This window comes from Cricetulus griseus, chromosome 3 (assembly GCF_003668045.3).
Source record: "Cricetulus griseus strain 17A/GY chromosome 3, alternate assembly CriGri-PICRH-1.0, whole genome shotgun sequence".
NCBI classification, from domain to species: Eukaryota; Metazoa; Chordata; class Mammalia; order Rodentia; family Cricetidae; genus Cricetulus; species Cricetulus griseus.
This window is the reverse complement of record NC_048596.1, coordinates 136,394,454-136,411,549: the sequence shown is the minus strand read 5'-3', so window position 1 is coordinate 136,411,549 and position 17,096 is coordinate 136,394,454.

The window sequence follows — 17,096 nt, the reverse complement described above, 5'->3', positions numbered from 1 at the left end:
GTGTCTTTTCAAACCACCATGCTTTACAATTAGAATTCAACAACAACAAGAACTACAGAAATCCTATGAACTCATGGAAATTAAGTAACACCCAATTGCACAATTCATGGTTCCAGGAAGAAATACAAAAAAAAAAATTAAAGATTTCCTAAAATTCAATGAGAATGAGAAAACAACATATCCAAACCTATGGGATACTCTGAAAGCAGTGCTAAGAGGAAACTTCATAGCGATAAATGCCCACATGAAAAAACAGGAGAATAATCACACTCGATAATTAACAGCACAACTGAAAGCTTTAGAAAACAAAGAAGCCAATACACCCCGGAGGAGCAGACACCAGGAAATAATCAAATTGAGGGCTGAAATCAATAAAAAGGAAACTAGGAGAACAATACAAAGAAGCAATATAACAAAAAGTTGGTTCTTCGGGAAAATCAACCAGACAAACCTTTATCCAAACTTACCAAACAACAAAGAGTGAACATGCAAATTAATAAAATCAGGAATGAAAATTGGGTCATAACAACAGACACAGTGGAAATCCAGAGAATCATCGGGTCATACTTTGAAAACCTATATTCCTCAAAATTTGAAAATCTAAAGGAAATGGACAATTTTCTGGACAAATTTCACTTTCCAAAATTAAATCAAGAACAGATAAGCAACTTAAATAGACCTATAATCTCTAATGAAATTGAAGCAGTCATTAGAAAACTCCCAACAAAAAAAAGTCCAGGGCCAGATGGCTTCAATGCAGAATTCTACCAGAAATTCAAAGTACATCTAATGCCAATTCTCCTCAAAGTATTCCACACAATAGAAGTAGATGGGTTATTACCAAACTCTTTTTATGAGGACACAATAACCTTATTACCCCAGCCACACAAAGACACAACTAAGAAAGAGAACTACAGACCAATATCCCTCATGAACATTGACACAAAAATTCTCAATAAAATATTGGCAAATCGAATCCAAGAACACATCAGAGAAATCATCCATCCCAATCAAGTAGGCTTCATACCAGGGATGAAAGGATGGTTCAACATAAGAAAATCCATCAATGTAATCCACCATATAAACAGACGGAGTAAAAAAAAAAAAAAAAATCACATGATCATCTCACTAGATGGCGAAAAAGCCTTTGACAAAATACAACATCCCTTCATGATAAAGGTCCTGGAGAAATCAGGGATAACAGGAACATACCTCAACATAATGAAAGCAATGTACAGCAAGCCAACAGCCAATGTCAAATTAAATGGAGAGAAACCCAATGCAATTCCTCTAAAATCAGGTACAAGACAAGGCTGTCCACTCTCTCCATAACTCTTCAATATTGTCCTTGAAGTTCTAGCTAGAGCAATAAGACAACACAAGGAGATCAAGGGAATAGAAATCGGAAAGGAAGAAGTCAAACTCTCACTATATGCAGATGATATGATAGTCTACATTAGTGACTGAAAAAACTCAAACAAGGAACTCCTACAGCTGATAAACACCTTCAGCAAAGTGGTAGGATACAAGATTAACTCAAAAAAATCTGTAGCCCTACTATATACGGATAACACATTGTTGGAGAAAGAAATCAGAGAAGCATCAAACTTTACAATTGCCACAAAAAACATAAAATAACTTGGAGTAACACTAACCAAAAAAGTGAAAGGCCTGTACTGTAAGAACTTTGAGTCTCTAAAGAAAAAATTAAAAAAAGATACCAGAAAATGGAAAGATCTCCCATGCTCTTGGATAGGTAGGATCAACATAGTAAAAATGGAAATCTTAGCAAAAGTTATCCACAGATTCACTGCAATTCCCATCAAAATACATTCACCTATCTTCACAGACCTTGAAAGAACCATTCTCAACTTTATATGGAGAAACAAAAGACCCAGGATAGCCAAATCATGCCTATACAATAAAGGAACTTCTGGAGGCATCACCATCCCTGACTTCAAGCTCTATTACAGAACTATAGTCCTGAAAACAGCTTGGTATTGGCACAAAAATAGACTGGTAGATAAATGGAATAGAATTGAAAACCCTGATATTACCCCATACATCTATGAACACCTGATTTTTGACAAACAATCCAAATTTATATGATGGAACAAACAGAACATCTTCAACAAATGGTGCTGGCATAACTGGTTGCAGACATGTAGAAGACTGCAGTTAGACCCAAGCCCATCGCCTTGCACAAAACTTAAGTCAAAATGGATCAAAGATCTCAACATAAATACAGCAAATCAAAACAACTTTGAGACACCATCTTACTCCTGTCAGAATGGCTAAAATCAAAAATACCAACAACAGTTTATGCTGGAGAGGATGCAGAGAAAGAGGAACACTCCTCCACTGCTGGTGGGAGTGCCAACTTGTACAGCCACTGTGGAAATCAGTATGGCGACTCTCAAGAAAATGGGAATAAGTCTACCACAAGATCCAGCAATTCCACTCCTAGGCATATACCCAAAAGAAGCACATTCATATAACAAGGACATATGTTCAACCATGTTCATGTTCATAGCAGGATTATTTTAATAGCCAGAAACTGGAAGCAGCCTCAACCATTCTATCCATTCCCTCAACCGAAGAATGGATAGAGAAATTGTGGAATTGTGGTACATTTACACAATGGAGTACTACTCAGCAGAAAAAAAAAAAAACAATGATAACTTGAAATTTGCAGGAAAATGGATGGAACTCGAAGAAACCACTCTGAGAGAGGTAACCCAATCACAAAAATACAAACATGATATGTATTCACTCATATGTGAATTTTAGACATAGAATTACAGGATTACCAGCCTACAATCTACAATGCCAGAGAAAGTAGTAAACAAGAAGGAACTTAAAAGAGACAAACATTTTCCCCTGTAGAACAATTGCCTGAGCAAATTGAAAGCATGGGAAGAGTAGGGAGGGAGCTAAGAGAATGAGTAGAGAAGAAGAGGACGCATGCAGAGGTCATGAGGGAGCACAAAGTTTGAGTCAGCTGAAGAATAGAAGAAAGGGTATGTGATAGGTATTGTTTTAGGTGGGTGGGCGGTAGGGGAGGAAGGGAGGGCAAAGGGAACTGTGATTGTCATGCAAATCAATCTTGTATCTAATTCAAATAAAAATGTTAAAAAGTGTAATTCAAGATCATTCTGAGCCAGGTAACCCAATCACAAAAAGACAAACATGATATGTATTCACTCATATGTGGACCTGCTTTATGATACATAGAAGTGACCATGCTTAATCAGAGCTCTTTTTAATGATGTTGCTCAGAATAGTTTCCTCCCAGATGATGACTGAGAAACTAATTAAAAAAAATGGTGCCAAGTACCACAAGAGTAACAGAACTGTGCTGTTTTCTGGGATTCTGTTTTCTATTTTTTTGTTGTTGTTGTTTTTTTGTTTTGTTTTTGTTTGTTTTTTTTTTTTAAATTGAGTTTGCTGGATGCCTCTACAATTTACAATTTTGTTCAAAGGACTGCAGTACCTGTAAAAGCTGTTGTTGCCTATATATATAATATTATATATATATATATATATATATATATATATATTAATTGAAACTCAAATATGTGATGATGTGATGAATCCAAGTTGTTTCAGTGAGTGTTCACCTGTGCATGCAAATTTGATTTCATCTTTAGTAAGTAGTAAAGTTATATGCTTGCCAATAAAATAAATGACACACTGGAAGACAAATGTCACAGAATTTCAATTTTTATGTGTAACCTAGAAATGATGAACTTGTGGGAACTGAGAGCAGAATTGTGGCTATTAGGCTTCAATGTGGGACTTTTAACAATGGGGAAACGATTGGTTTAAGGATATAAAACTGCAGTTGGACAAGAGGCATGGACTCTCTGAAGTCTTGAGGTCTACAGACAGCATGATAAATATGCTTGATTACAATATGCTATATTTTAAAAGTTGTGAGATAGTATACTTTAAGTGTTCTCAAAACAAAAATGATGAATATGTGTGATATAACATGTTAATTGGTTTAATTTAGCCATGCCATTTTGAACATACTGTATTCTGTATCATAATTGTGTATGACTTTATTTATGAACTAAATAAATGAATGAAAAAAAAATAACTGTATAGATAAAACCTGACTCATGCAGTTCTGCAATTGTTTATGTAGATGTGCTTAGTTGGGACTCAGACATCCACCTGCCTCTACTTCATGGTGGTATTAAATGTGTGTTTACGCATCTACTTATAAGTTACCTTAAATTCATTTTACTAACTTCAATGTTCTCATAATATTGACTGTAACATTCATGGAATGCTGCAGTCATTATTCTTCTATTTGCCTAAGGCAGTATATTTGTTCTTGTTGGAAAAATTTAGATGGCAAGTAATCTAGGGAAAGCTGCTTGATAATATTGGAATAAATTTGTAAATATTGGACATCTTTTTTGCATACTACCAATCCAGCACTAGGGAGGTAGTGGCAGACAATCTGGGGTTCAAATTTAGCCTAGTCATCATAGTAAAGTTGGAGCCTGCCTAGACTATATAAATGAAATCTTGCCTCAAGGTGGGGATGAGTTGGGGTGTGTGGATTTTAACTGACAAAATGTCTCCCATGCTTGTGTTGTATACTACTAAAGCAAAATTTGCTCTGCATTTGAAAGAAAAAATGCAAATCAATAACATGACATTTGAAGGTAGTCAGAAGTAGAGCTCATTATTTTCATTCAAAATAGAATAGTTCACTATGTTGGTTTAACCATTTAACATTATAAAAAAGTATTGAAAAAACAAGAATGAAAATATTAATGTGCTGCATCTTTAAGGTATAGAATTAATAACACAATTTATTGTCACTGAAGATTACCAACTACTGTTGATTACATAACCACCTCTAATAGCATGATGGCTGCTTGGGTATAAAGGGGACTTCGTACCTTTCATTAGTTTGACAGCTGAGCTGTCAATGCTTGTTTTGTTAGAAGACAGCTGCATGCTGAGAATATTTGCATGTTAGGCTTCTTGTTTAAATTATTTTCATGTAGTAGATTATTTTATTAGACAATGTTTTGTAGATTATATGGTAATTCAGGGTATGTGAGTGGTTTTGTTATATCATGAATCAGGATAATTAAATAATTGCACTTGTAAACTCTGCTATAGTGAGTCCCCTTACCTTCTCTTCAGAATAGGGTCATAAGGTTTTTTTTCTTTTTTTTATTTTGAGATTTTTCCTGTTTATTTCTGTGTTTATAGAGTTGGTGTTTCTACTGCTATTGTACTTTTATTATAATAGTTATAAAATCTATTTTTTCACCCAGTGAAAAAATGTAATCTCCCTTTTCCAACATTCGAAAAGGCACAGACGAGTTGGGCAGTATCCACGTGTCAAAGTGTAAATTCTTTGTACTTATATAATTTAGTTCAGCAACATACAATGTTTTCATGGAGAAATTTCAGATTGAATGGACTGTATTTCCCCCTGCAAGAAAAACCATAAGGTATATCTTAAAGGAAGTGGAGACCCATTATATATAAAACACCAGCTTGGGGGAAGCACTCTCTTGGATTCAGACAAATTTCTAGTAGAAATAACCTCAGACAAGCTGGTGGCTGAATCATTTGCAGCTCTCACCTTTCATCTTGCCTTCTGCCCACACACAAGACCAGGCAAAATTCATGTTTTAAATCCCATAATTTTTAAATTGATAATTATTTTAGCCTAAGTAATATCATGAGTAGCTATATAGGAATTACTTGAAAATAGACTTGTAAATACAGCATCTAACCATACATACACTTTAACACCTCATAAAAAGGTATACTGCTTAATTTTTCATAAATGTAAATATTCCAGCTTGTGGCTGGCATTTACTTGTATTGTATGTTGGTCTTTCAATAAAGTGTTTATTGTGGCTTTTTGCTTATAATTTAACTGTGTAAATATTGTGAAAAATAGTGTCCAAATGAGGTTTTTGGCAATGATGGGGATTATATCACTAGATCCAGGTCCGTGTGCATGCTGAATAACCCATAGTCCATGTCTAGTTTGGATAGCTTTTAGGAAAATCTTCATTGGTATCTGTTTTTACATTTTTTTCAGTCTTCTTTGGCATTACCTTCGCAATTACTTATAATGATTGCTGTAATTTTTTGTTATATATATGTCCTTATTTTTAACTGATTATAGACATCAACTTCCTGAGTTGGGAATTGGTCATCTAAAAATATGATCATCTACTCAAGCAAGTAGAATGTATGTTAAGCTGTTGTCTGCCTCTCTAGTTATGAATCCCTTGTTTATCCAGGTAATGAACTCTTAGATTTTCAGAATTAGCATGGACTGGCTTTAGCAATACAGCTATTTGATTTTCTAAGACATAGCAAGGCTAACTTTTCACCACACATTTGGCCAAGTATCCTCATTTGTAATGTTCTTTCCTGCTGTTCCCAGCTGGTGATTCTCATCTGTCAACCTTGGGTCCAGCTCGTTATTTTACTTAGAAATGTGCCAAGGGTGCCTCATTTTCTACAATCTTGATGGGTGAATTTCCTTTCCAATACTGAAAATAAATGTACATTTTAATTTGACTGAAATGGAACATTCAGTAAATAAATTATGACCCAAGAAAAATTGGGTGTGGGTATGTTATAACACTACATCTGCTTAGTAAATTATTTTGTTACCAATTTCAACATATTGTCACACATGATTGAGTTAATGTAGCCAAATTTCATACAAGTGTCTTGAAAGTTACTAAAATTTAACATTTAGAACATTTAACTTGGAGATAAAGAAAACAGCACCAGTTAATTTTTTTGATAAATGTATGCTTGTAGATATGACAAATAATTTTAAATTGAGTATAAATAATTACTTTAAAATATTCTAGGAAATGAGAATAACACATGCATCTTGACTTCCTTAATCATTGCAGGAAGTAACAATTCTTAAGTCCAAGGAATTAAATGTTTCTTAATACCAATAATGTAGTCCTTAATATTTACCTGCTCACTAAGTAGTAGCTCACTTCTGTCAACATCAATCTTTCATTTTAAAAAAGAAACAGTGTTGAAAAATAAGCAATGTAATTCTGAGGATTTCCCTGACTCTCCGTCCACTTTCCTTGACTCATCCAATCTACCTTGCATCACATCTAATTTTATTATTATAAAGTAACAATGACAAACATAATAACCCTATGTACGTATGTTTTGGAATATTCTTGTGCATGAACAACCAAATGAAGATTGATTTGTACCACAACAGATAGAAAAAGAGTGAGTATTTCTCAATAAGTAGCTGTCACAAATATTAGTTTTATACATTTTGATTTCATGGTATAGACAAGACAAGACAATAATCCAGTTGCAAGAAAGCTCTTTCCTATCTGAACAGAACTCATATGGTCGAAATATATTAAAAGTATGTGATGGAGAAAAGTCATTAGTGTAAACAGCAATGGTCCTTGAATACTAAAACTAAAAATACTGGAAAGGAAAATGGAAAATACATTTTATCGTGAATTCTTGACCACTTGTAGGATATGACATATAACAAGCTGTTATATGGACTTATGTGGTAACTGTTTCCTTTTTACAAATAATATCACATTTAAGCACCATGATTTTAACTTGTTTGATTTTGTCACAGAAAGAGTACAGCTCAAGAATTTTCATTCCTCACCTTGAAGTGCTTTTTCCTTATTATGCTCATGAAATTCTCTGTATTACACTCTACCCAGAAATGGTGGAGTGTGAAGTACCTGTTCTAAAAATATATTAATATTTTATCCCAGGAGAAAATATTACAAATAAGGAAATAATGGCAAATGTCATAGTCAGTTTTATAGACAGACATATAAAACAAAAATATTAATAGGTGTTTTATATTGCATTCAGTTTTTTGAGTGATGTAGCAGATTAAAGGGATGAGAAGGCCATTTATAAATCAAATGTGAAGTTTGAATCACGTAGTGTCGGCTACCGTTTTCATTTTCCCTAAATCTCTCTTTATTTTACTACCACATTTGCCATGCTTATATTCTTCAAAATACCCATGCCATACTTAATTTCTATCACATATATTAAGGCAACTGTAGACAATAAACAAGCATTTTGTAAGAAAATAAACACTGGCTCTGCAGGTTCACCTTCCATATTTTTAGCTGTTGTTCAAGTTAGAGCCTTGAGAATTGAAGATAATCACTTCTGAATGTGTGAAACATTTAAAAGAAATATAGATATTTTTGATTCAACATACACATATAATATTTCCCAAAATTTTCATGAAGAAATTTTAATCATATTTTTTAAATGATGGCAATATAGAAACACATGTATTCTTCATCATATAAATAAGATGTTTTAAATAGTGAGTATGTATCAAAAATTAAATAAGTGAGGAATATTAGTTTACTCTGTGTGAATATATGTCACTGTGAATGAATCAATAAAATTAAATTGTCTATATGTAGGCACGTTAATGTTAGTTGGATAGCCAAAATATATTTTTCCTGGGAAGAAGGGAGTGTCTCAGATCCATGAGGAATGCAGAGGAGATGACTTTGTTTTACTGATTAATGGTACCAATTCATTTGACAGCAGCAACATAAGAAAAATTTGTTAATGTAAAATGTATAAGTTAGCCATTAACAAGCCTTAGCTGCTGACTGAATATTTAAAATTAATAATGATTCTCTGTGTGCTTATTTGGAAAATCCCTGGTGGGGCACTATATGCATTCTACAAATGTTATTCATGTCTATGGCAATATTTTCCACATAGGTCCCTCAAAAAGCTTATTAACTATATCAATACCACAGCCCAGAACCCTAATCAGTTTCCTGATACCTGGCGTGTGTGTGTGTGTGTGTGTGTGTGTGTGTGTGTGCGTGTGCGTGTGCGTGTGCGTGTGCGTGTGCGTGTGCGTGTGCGTGTGCGTGTGCGTGTGCGTGTGCGTGTGTGTGTGTGTGTGTTGCAATGCCCTGTGTGGTAATTTTAGGGGAATTTTAAGGTAACATGTAAACAATATATAAGTTAAAGAAATATTTAAAAAAGCTTTAAAAACTGATATGCTTTTGAGTATTTCAAGTAGTGGAGAGAAAATAATGGGCACTGGATGGTTTTACTTTACCAAGTCTTTATATCTCATGGAAATAATCAGACACACTGTATTTTTCTCTTTGATGTTGATATGCTGTGTTCTCTTCATATCCCCAAAATGGAGGAGCAGCTTCATTATGAAAAGGGCACATCAGGGGAATTTTAAGAGAAAAAAATGATATGATATTGCAGGATACAAAATCCCAATATTAGATGCAGTTATATTCTTAGTTCTAACAGTATGTGGGATTTTCATGCATATTATTTAAACACTGTTGCTTCAACAAAACATAACATACCATTTATTCTGCACATAAACATACCAGTTGAATCAGTGATACCTTCTATATCATAAGTACCTGCCCTCTTTCTATTCAGTTTCAGTAAGATTTCGCATGCCTATAATATCTTGATTTCACCTACCTATTTATCCTGCTCATATTCTTCAAAATATGATACCATACAATAAATCTATTCCATATATTAAGGCAACTGAGATAATGGACAAGCATTTGGTATAAAATTAACCACATAGTCTGTCTGTTCACCTTCCATGTATGTAGGCGTTGCTCAGATTATAGTGTTGAAAATTGATGATAATCACTGCTTGATGTGTGAAAAATTTAAGAAACCCTATAGATAATATTGAGTTATCATACACATAGAATAATAATTCCCAATATTTTGATTAGGAGATTTAAAATTTATTTGATTCGAAAGATTATTTTACATGTCTAACCGAGTTTCTTGGGAGTGAGTGATCTTTAAACATATATGTTTTTCATTGTGGCCAAAACCCCAGAAAAATCAAGAATTATGTTGTTTGTGATCAAAACCATGACTTGGAAGGAAAAATCTATTTATCTCTAATGAACAGGATCTTGAGATTACTATATATATATATATATATATATATATATATATATATAATATATGTAAAATGTCATTCTTTCTACCACTGGCATACAGAAATTAATAGGGTCCTGATACCATATTGATAGACACTGACATCTGTCCTTTAGGTACAAGTTGGGAGATAACATGGAAAAGGGTATGGAGGAACACTACTCCATTGTTGCTGGGAGGGAAACGTTAAGACCAATGTGGATATCAGCATTGTGGATTCTCATGAAAATGGAAAACAATTAACCTTATGATATAGCAATTCCTCTCTTTGTATATACCCAAAGAATGCACATCTATACAACAAGGAAATATGTTCAACTCTGTATACAGCAGCATTGTTTGTAATAGCCAGAATCTGGAATCAATCTAGATGCCCCTCAAATGATGAATGGATGGAGAGATGTGATACATGTACACAATGGAGTATTACTCAGCAAAAAAAATGGAAAAATCTATAAATTTTCAGGCAAATGAATGGAACTGGAAGAAAACATCCAGAGTGAGTTACCTCAATCATATAAAGAGAAACAGGGTATGTACTCTCTCAAACATGGATATTAGACTTATAGAGAAGGGCTATAAGCCTAAAATCTACTACACCAGTTATACTAGAAAACAAGGCAGACCCCAAGAATAGAAGACATGTTCTCCAAAAAATGGGAGGGGTAAAAGAACCCCTGAGCAAAATGGGAGCCTTGAGGGAGAGCATGGTAGTTGGGAAGGGGAGAGGGAGAGAACAACAAGGCACAGGAGAACAGAGGTAAACCGGAGGATTGAGACAGCCTGGAAATAATGGATGGTCAGAAAGAAGAAGTCTTGGTGGAGGGAGCCAGTATAGGTTTGGGGAGAGGTCTGAAACAGTGAACAAGTTAGGGTATCCACATGATGACCCCAACTAAAATTCTTGGCAGTGGTGGAATGGGGGCCTTTGATGCCCTTCCTGTATAATGTGATTGATAACTATCTTGCTGCCATTTCTAGAGATTTCACCCAGTATCTGATCAAAGCAGAAAGAGGCACTCACAGCTAAACACTGAGCCCCAATGCTGAAATCCAGTTAATGAGAATGATGATGCATGAGCAAATGAGCAAAGACTGTGCTGTAGAAACCTGCAGAAACAGTTGAATTGACTTAGTGAAATCAGGGAACCAGCATAGGAGCAAAGAAGCCCTCAGAATTTGGACAAAAGTTAGGAAGACAGGGCCCTCTATGGTACCTCTAACAGTGCAATCAGTGTTTATCCCTAGAGCACAAATGTTATTTGGGGGCATATACCCTTTGGGGGGTGCTAGATAGTGGAACCTGGCCTTCCCCCAAATGATGTGACAGATTTTTATGGTCTCCTGTGAAGGGCCTCACTATTTTGGGGCATGGGTTGTTGGTTGATTGTGGGCATATGATGATGGCAGGGGCAATGAAAGAGGGATTGCTATGTAAAGAAGAGTGCTTCTTAAAAAATGACCTAATTTTTCCAGTCTCAACTTCACTGTCAGATGCAGGAATTCAGAGTCTGAGAGAGGAGGCACCTGATGATGATACTGTTTACAGCATATGAAAACAACTCAAATAAGAACAATGAAATCTGATGTTTAATATCTCTATGAAACAATCAGTAAAAACAGAGATTGCAAAAAAAGGTCTTCCAGGCCTAATTTCTAGGATAAGAATGTGCTGACTTCTATGAACAAAAAAGTAAAATATTTTCTATATGAATATTTGAGTAACAATACAAACACAGAATGCCAAACTGAACCTTTGAGGAATTAATGTGAATAGGATAATAACAAGAGAATTTCCTGTGCTATAATGTGGTTTCAATCATAGTATTAGGTGACAAAGAGTCTACAAATGTTACTGGTTGTAATTCATGTCAATCAAATTTTCCTGAATAAATCTAGAATGCCATAAACATTCCAAGAAGGGATCTCCCAGGAGGGAGTAAAGACAGAACTCTCTTCCTTGTCTCTGTCATATACAAAAACCTCAAGATAATTATTATTCTTGTAGATATAGCACCACTTGCAGTCTGAGGCAGGGATGTCACATCTTTAAAGATAATCAGTATTTCAAGAAGCAGAAATTTCCATGCTACACAGGAATGAGAATGAGATGAATCAGAACTGTAATACAGGGAATCAAAAAAATCACTGCAATTGCTAATTTCCATCAGTTCAATCTCCTGCATATATCAGGAACAGTTTTGTATTTCTCTGCCAGTTAAAAGTTGGGTTTTGGTTATACTCAGGTACTCATGGGAACTGGAATCCAGCCAGAGACTGTCTTATAAGAAACTGTGATTCTGACAACTTGTAAGTTCTACTTCCCTCTCTCTGAATGTCTGTGTGCATTCAAATGGAATTTGGAATCTTAACAAATAAGGAGAGTTATCTCAATTCCGCCAATAGCAAGCTAATTGTGAGGAACGCTTGGAGATCTCCTTCTGAGAGGCTGATTCATTTCTCCCTCCCAACTAAATGTCTGCTGCTGCAGAAACAATGATACAGAAAATGGATGACAGGAAATACAATCATTTATCTTAGGACCTGGATACAATAATAAACAAAAGAGAAAATCATCCTTGGGTAAGTAGGGGTGAAAATATATCTACATGCTTGTGCCTATATCCAGGCTATCTAGATGAAATCCCCCATCTCTGCCTTCTGATGGCTGATAATGGTTCTGTACTTCCAGCTGCAGCTGACATGTGGCTGACATGTAATGATTTTTGATGTTATGTCAGATTTCACAAATGCACTTACTTATGTAATAGGACACTTCAAATTCACAGAGTGTCAGATTTCTAAGTATTTATTCTCCCTAATGTAGCTATTTATGCTGTGTCGTCCAAGGACATGTTTAATAAGCACAAGCGAGTTTTTGCCAAGTTTTGAGTAAATCTTCCTTGTACATAATGCAGGATCGAATACTGAGCCCATGATCACTAATATAAAGGCTGAAGCTGTGGATTCAGAGACAGGGGCTCATTTCTTCCCAGCAAAGAGGAGCAGTTTCTCATAGCAGGACTGTGGGAAATCCCACCATTCACCTAGCATATCCTAGGTTTTAATTGCCTCTGCCACTACAGACATCAGGGACATTCTTCCTTCTCTGGGGTTGTTAAGAGCCAGGCTTTGCCTAAGTCCATCTAAGAGCTGGATTTTTAGCCAGAAGCCTGACTGGAAAAATCATCCAGGACTGACATTTTTTATTAGATGGGAATGCCACCTATTTGAGGAGAGCATGAAGTTAGGCATGCATTAGGGACGAATCAGGAGAGAGAACTCAATCCCAGACATGGAAACAAATGACTACAGCTCTTAGAGATCTCCATACCACATGCTGATTCATCTATTCCACAGTCCTCTCTATATGTGTGAAATATGCAGTGGAATTGAATTGGAAAGACAGGATGAAATATAAATTAACCATGACTCTGATGTTACATTGCATTAGACAACACTGCCTAATGTTGCCTAGTGGCTGAGCAAATTTCCTGCTGCTTGGAGATCTCCTTCAGATCTGCTGATTCATTTCTCCCTCCCAAGTAAAGTGCTCTGCAGCAGACACCACAAGAGTGGATGACAAGAAAAAAATACTATATCCTAGACCCTGAACACAATAAACAAAAGAGAAAAGCATCCTAGGGTAAGTAGGAGTAAACATATCCCATTCCTTGTGACTATATCCAGGCTATGTAAATGTAATCCTCCCTCTATGCCTTCTGATAGCTGACTGCTATTCTGGGCTGCCAATTACAGCTGGCTTGTAATGTTGACTGCAGTCATGTCAGATAACCCAAGTTTCCTTATGGGGGAATCTGGAAATTGAAACACACAGATTCCAAGATTGTTAAGTAAGAATTCTCAGGAAAATAGCCATTTTATAATGTATGATCCAGTGTCCTATATGATCAATACTAGACATGTTTCTGTCAAATAGTGATTCAAAAGTAAAACATCCTTACATATATTTAAGTATTCAAACTAGCACAGGGATAACACAAACAAGGATGAAACAGTGGCTTCAGATACAAGAGCACATTACCTGCACTGCAAACAGCAGCATGTGACTCAGCAACACAGCACAGGAAATCCCACCAAACCCTGACTATTTTAGGTTGATATTATCTCTGTCTCCTGCAGGTCTCTGGCGCATTTTCCCTTCTCTTGAGTGGTTTACAGTCAGGGTTTGACTAATTCCAGCCAAGAGCTGGATATTAGTCAGTAGCCTGACTGAAAAAATCCTCCTGTGCAGACATATATATTACATCATATTGCCTCCTAGGGAGGAGGGGATACATTTAGTGATGCATCAGGAACCAATAAGAAGAGAGATCTCAAACCCTGGAATGGAACCAAATGACTGCAGTCCTTGTCGATCTGCGTCAGAGCTGCTGATTCATTTCTCTCTGTCCCCTTCCTGCTTTTTGTCAAAGAAGCAGGGATATTGTATTTCAAAGACTGAATTAATTGTATTTTGTTGCATATTGATCAAATTCTGCTTTGTTACACTTTTTAAAGCTGCTTTGCCACAGTTTTTCCCTTTGAATGGAATATGCCATTCTAGAATACCTAGTCTTGTATACACAGGGAAATTTCTGTTACCAAACTTCCCTCATGTCCTGATATTAGAGAATATCAGTATGCCTTATTTTTGTTGATGACATTAGAATCTTCTTATTAAAAAGACATGCCCAGAGAAAACTAGTTTTTTTTTTTTTGGTTGTTGTTGTTTTGTTTTGTTTTTTGGTATGCCCTTGGCAATTGCTAGCCAAAAATCGTAATGGCCTAACCCATAAAGTTATAAGTTTAGGGAGCCATGTTAACCATATCCTCTCTGCAACATTAATTTTTAGCAGACATCAGGCTGGTGCTTCTGCCATTTGAGCAAGCAAGCATTACAAACAAAAGCAGAAGCTAGCAATTTCCTTGTTTTTATCTTGTGACCATATTACACGTTATTTGGCATGAATACCTGAGGCAATGAAATATTTAGTTAATAATTTTTTTTTATGTGTAGACTAAGCAGGTCTGCAGTTGTGGCACACACCTTTAATCCCTGCACTGGAGTTATAGAGGTAGGTGGATATCTATGAGTTCAATCCACCCTTGTCTACAAGAGCTAGTTTCAAGATAGTCAGTGCTACACAGAGAAACCATGTAACAAACAAACAAACAAACAAAAAACCCCAACAAATTAATACCTCATCTCAAGACAGCTGACAGAATTATGTTCAAGGTAGGAGCAACTTCCTCATGGCTTGTATAAAAGATCATTTTGTTTTTACAAGGGAATATTCTCTGAATGTAATATTCACTATTACAATAGAACTTTTCATCTTTATCTTGGAAGTGCACTTATTCCATCATGATGTTGTGAAATCTAGTCCAAGGACAAATACTACAATATGCTAACATGGAAACAGAAAATCATACAACAATCCAACCCAAGACAGAAGACTACAAGCAATTATAGAATGCTGAAATCATTAAAAAAATAATCTTCTCAAGGAAGAGCTCTTAGTAGGTTACCTAGAAGTGGTAAGCCCTTGAGTCATAGACATGCAAGTTACATTATTCAGACTGAACACATTGAAGAAAAGAATCCAGAGTCCATGAATTTGAAAGAGAACTACTGTAGGTGGGGAACATGGACACTGTTGGAGGAAGAAAATGGTGAAGTGAAACAAGTATATTTTAATTTGAATGTGTATATTTAAGAATCACAAAAACCTAGAACAAACATCTTTTGTTGGCAGCCCAGAAACTGTATAGAGTTCTTGACATGCTGAAATGAAATGTAGGGATTGATGGTGAGCACATTAGCTATGGAAAAAGAAACTTGTTGGTGTATTTGTTTTTATATTAGGCCAAATTTTGCCAAAGCTTCCCTGTGTGTGGACCATACGACACACCATGGCCATACTACACTGTGGTGTTAGTATGCTTGCTCAGCTTAGACATGTATGCTGAGTGATTGCTATCCCAGGGTAGGGTATACTCGAGTTGCACAGTCTAGTAACAATAAATCAAATTCAATGTAGTGAATTAAATTTTATAATTTTTATTTGAATTATAATGATTATTTTACATGTCAATCCCAGTACCTTCTCTCTCCCCTCCTCCTCTACCCTCCCAACTAACACCCTTCCTGTCTCGTACCATTTCTGCTCCCAAGGGAGGTTGAGGCCTTCCATAGGGGGTCTTCAGATTCTGTCATATGCTTTGGAATGGGGCCTAGGCCCACCACCTCATGTCTAGGCTCAGGAAGTATCCCTCCATGAGGCATGGTCTACCAAAGCCCATTCCTATGCTAGGAATAAGTACTGATCCACTACAAGGGCCCCCCATAGATTTCTGAGGTCTCCTTACTGAAACAAATATTCAGGGGGTCTGGATCAGTCTGATGCTGCATTCCCAGCTATCAGGCTGGGGACCAAGTGCTCTCCCATATTCATGTCAGCTTTTTCAGTGTGTTTCACCAGCCGGTCTGGACCCCTTTGCTCATCAGTCCTCTTTCTCTGCAACTGGATTCCATTTTAGTTTAAGGTTTGGCTGTGGATGTCTGCTTCTACTTCCACCAGCTGCTGGATGAAGGCTACAGATCAGTATGCCTCATTTTTGAAATTAGTATTCATTGATATATTGTATCCTTAAAAATATCCAAATGGATTCTAAATATTACCATGGCATCTCCTCTAGCGCAGCAGGGCCCTCTACACCAGATTTATGTAGTCTCTGAAATCCAATAATTACCAGTAAGGGAACCATATCAGGGACGATAGCATGGAGCCTGGTGACCTCTGGGATGATGTTTCCAGCTGTGGTTGTGGAGACAAGTTGAAGACCCTGGAGCAGAGAGCCCAGAAGCTGCACTAGTGGTGTCTGTCTCATTCTCTTATTTGGACACCGAATTACATCGTGCCAGAGGTGCTTCTCTGCACGGGAACCTCACATGACTGTGACTGGTGGAGTGTCAGTGTGATTCTTTTTGAGATGATGGATGGGAAGGCACCTTTCTTGGCAACTACCCCACAGAAACCCAACTGAAGTTGATCAACTTGGAGAACTCACTGTGCTGTGTGGCTGAAGCTGCCTGGGCA